Source organism: Pithys albifrons, chromosome 1, assembly GCF_047495875.1.
Source record: "Pithys albifrons albifrons isolate INPA30051 chromosome 1, PitAlb_v1, whole genome shotgun sequence".
Taxonomy (NCBI): domain Eukaryota; kingdom Metazoa; phylum Chordata; class Aves; order Passeriformes; family Thamnophilidae; genus Pithys; species Pithys albifrons.
The window spans coordinates 104,605,154-104,609,414 of NC_092458.1; the positions used below are offsets into that span (position 1 = coordinate 104,605,154).

Consider the following 4,261-nt stretch of genomic DNA (forward strand, 5'->3'; position numbering starts at 1 on the left):
TGTGATAGACAGCATGGGGAGAGTTGTCTGTGTTCTATGCAAGACCACAATGAAAGCATGAAGGAGTTCAGATATGGGAATGTGGGAGAGGTAACTATTCAGATCTCTAGATATCCTAAGCTATATACACTTGTACATGTATTTTATTGTTGTTACAGGGAGATATATATTCATTGCTTGTATTTGACACAGTGTTCATTGCATTTGGTCTTGCATATCACCGTTGAAGCTTGGCTGCAAATTTAGATGTAAAGCATATATATATACACAAAAATAAGCAGAGGTAGTTAAACCATTACAATATTAATAACAATATAATATTTATTATATCTATCTATCTATCTAGGTTTCACATTTATAAATACATGCATGCATACATATATGGTTTCCAGGATAGGTAGAAGGACAATATCAGGACAGTAATCATTACATCTTTGGGCATACAAGGCCCTAGTAAAATTCTTTATTGCCTTTTCCTCCATTCTTTCACTTTTCCCCCAAATCTCTTTTTCCTCTTTCTGGTCTGAAATTTCTCTCAGTTCTTTCCAAGACCTCTAAAAAGGATATAGTGTCTGTTATGTCAGTGTGAATTACCTGGAGAAGGTGCAAGCTCAGGCTGTAGCTGATTTTTATTTGAAATTTTGCCCACCTGAATTGGGGAAAGCATAATTTTTCTTCCTTAGTAAAAAAAAAAATCTATTTCTACTGCATCATTCTCACAGGCGTTATTCAACACTTTTCACTTTCAGAGATCAGAGTCCAGACTTGCCTCTCACACTTGAGGCCCTTTGGAGAGGAGGAGGCACAACATACCCTGTAGCTATAAAATCAGGGGCTAAGATAGCAAGGAGCTGGCTCTGGTGGCATTTAGAGCACTGTGATATCAGAAGGAGGTTGTCTCAAGATGAAACACATCAGCTAAACAATAAGGGGAAAAAGGACAGGACAGGCAGGGTAGGAGAGGTGGAGGGGTGGCTTTATATGTTAGAGAATCTCTTGACTGTTGAACTTGAGGTCAGCAGTGACAAGGTTGAGTGCCTGTGGGCCAGAATCAGGGGGAAGGCCAACATGGCTGACATCCTTGCGGGTGTCTGTTACAAACCACCCGACCAGGATGATGAAGGAGATTAATTATTCTACAAGCAGCTGGCAGATGTCTCAAAATCTCCAGCCCTTGTTCTTGTGGGTGACTTTAACCTGCCAGATATCTGCTGGGAGCTTCATACTGCAGAGAAGAGGCAGTCAAGGAGGTTCCTGGAGTGTATAGAGGACAATTTCCTTCATCAACTGGTAAATGAGCCTACCAGGGGTAAGGCCCCGCTAGACCTACTGTTTACAAACAGAGAGGAGCTGGTAGATGATGTAGTGGTTGGAGGCCGCCTGGGGCATAGTGACCATGAAATAATAGAATTTTCAGTCCTCAGGGATGTAAGGAGAGCCACCATTAAAACCTCTACTTTGGACTTCCGGAGGGCAGATTTTGGCCGATTCAAAAGACTAATTCAGAGCATACCCTGGGAAACAACCCTTAAAAACAAGGGGGTCCAGGAGGGATGGACATGTTTCAAGCAGGAAATTTTGAGTGCACAGCAACAGACTATACCATGTGCCGAAAGGCCAGCTGGAGGGGAAGACGGCTGGCTTGGTTAAATAGGGAGATTGTGAAGGAAATCAGGGATAAAAAGAAAGTTTACAGACTGTGGAATAAAGGGCTGGCTACTTATGAAAAATTTACAAAGATAGCTAGGTCATGCAGAAAAAAGTCAGGGAAAGAAAAGTGGAATTTGAAATTAATTTGGCTAATTCAGTTAGGGATAACAAAAAGTCCTTCTATAAATACATTAATAACAAAAGGAGGGGCAAGGAAAACCTCCATTCTCTGTTGGACTTGGAGAGAAATATAGTTAACAAAGATGAGGAGAAGGCTGAGGTACTTAACACCTACTTTGCCTCAGTTTTTACCAGTAAGACAGGTGGCCCTCAAGACAACTGACCTCTGGAGCTGGTAGAGAGAGGGAGCTGAATAAGCCCCCTGTATTCCACGAGGAAATAGTGAGTTACTGAGACAGCTGGATCCTCACAAGTCTATGGGACCAGATGGGATCCATCCCAGGGTGATGAGGGACCTGGCAGAAAAGCTTGCCAAGCCGCTCTCCATCATCTTCCAACAGTCCTGGCTCTCTGAGGAGGTCCCAGATGATTGGAAGTTCGCAAATGTCACCCTAATTCACAAAAAGGGCTGCAAGCAGGACCCTGGCAACTACAGGCCTGTCAGCCTGACCTCCGGGCCTGGCAGGGTTATGGAGCAGTTCATCCTGAGTGCAATCACACAGCACCTTCAGGGTGGACAAGGGATTAGACCCAGCCAGCATGGGTTTAGGAGGGGCAGGTCCTGTTTGACCAACCTGATATCCTTTTACAATTAGGTGACCCACCTGGTGGATGAGGGGAAGGCTGTGGATGTGGTCTATCTAGACTTCAGCAAGGCCTTTGACACTGTCTCCCATAATATACTCCTGGAAAAGCTGGTAGCCCATGGCTTGAACAACTGTACCCTCTCCTGGATTAGGAGCTGGCTGGAGGGCCGGGCCCAGAGAGTGCTGGTGAACGGAGCTGCATCCAGCTGGCGGCCGGTCACTAGTGGTGTTCCTCAGGGGTCTGTGTTGGGTCCAGTCTTGTTTAACATCTTTATTGATGATTTAGATGATGGGATTGAGTCCATCAACAGCAAATTTGCTGATGATACCAAGTTGGGAGGGAGTGTCGACCTGCTGGAAGGCAGGAGGGCTCTGCAGAGGGATCTGGATAGACTTGAGAGATGGGCTGATTCCAGTGGGATAAAGTTCAATAAGGCCAAGTGCCGGGTCCTGCACTTTGGCCACAACAACCCCCTGCAGCGCTACAGGCTGGGCACAGAGTGGCTGGAGAGCAGCCAGGCAGAAAGGGACCTTGGAGTACTAATTGACAGGAAGTTCAACTTGAGCACACAATGTGCCCAAGGGGCCAAGAAGGCCAATGGGATACTGTCCTGGATCAAAAAAGGGGTGGCCAGCAGGACCAGGGAAGTGATCCTTCCCGTGTACTCTGCATTGGTGAGGTCACACCTTGAGTATTGTGTTCAGTTCTGGGCCCCTCAGCTCAGGAAAGATATTGAGGTGCTGGAGCAGGTCCAGAGAAGAGCTACAAGGCTGGTGAAGGGACTGGAGCACAAGTCCTATGGGGAGAGGCTGAGGGAGCTGGGGTTGTTTAGCCTGGAGAAGAGGAGGCTCAGAGGTGACCTCATCACTGTCTAGAACTACCTGAAGGGAAGTTCTAGCCAGGTGGGGGTTGGTCTCTTCTCCCAGGCAGTCAGTAATAGGACAAGGGGGAACGGGCTCAAGCTCTGCCAGGGGAAATTTAAGTTGGACATCAGAAAAAAATTCTTTCCAGAGAGAGTAATCAGGCATTGGAATGGGCTGCCGAGAGAGGTGGTGGATTCACCATCCCTGGAGATTTTTAAATGCAGATTGGACGTGGCACTGAGTGCCATGATCTAGTAAATGGACTGGAGTTGGACCAAGGATTGGACTTGATGATCTCGGAGGTCTTTTCCAACCCAATCAATTCTATGATTCTATGATTCTGTGATTAGATAGAACAGGAGAAAGGCTGATACTCAGAAATGTTTAGTGCAGGAAGTCTCACAGAGGTTTAGATGAGACAATTATTACATCAAGAAAGTTCATAGCTGGCCCATCCATACACCACGAGAAGACATACTCAAGAAGACAGGAAAGCTGACTGTCTCAAAGGGGCAGAACAAGAAAGCAGAAGACAAGTAATATAAAACATCTGGCTTGTTATTTTGCTAAAGAAATATGTTTAGTCTTTAAGTTTAGTAATTTTTTTTAAGTTTTGTAACTGTGGACATATATTATTGCAAAAGCTGTGTTTAAATGTCAAGAAGGATAATACTCTTCAATGTAAATTATCTATGCCATTTAAATGTCAGATAAGGTCCTTGATACCTTAGCAAGAAATTCAGGTGAGGAAGTTGGTGAAGAAATCTGTTCTATAGATTCTATTCTTTGCTTGGAAAAGTATGCAATGGAAAAAACCCCATATATTAACAATAGGGTATAAGACTTGCTCAGCAAGTTCCTAGAGCCAATTAGCAAGATTTCCATTACATTTGGATGTAGTTTAATTAAATCATGCCACAAGAACAACCAGCTGTCCCCAAGAATTAATAGATCACTTTTACTCACTGTTTCGAAGTGTA

General features: G+C 44.6%; 1 pseudogene; it reads left to right on the plus strand.

The window, feature by feature from the left end:
* The first annotated feature begins 2,117 nt into the window (after nt 1–2,117).
* Nucleotides 2,118–3,536, plus strand: LOC139678132 (uncharacterized; annotated as a pseudogene).
* The last annotated feature ends 725 nt before the right edge of the window (nt 3,537–4,261 follow it).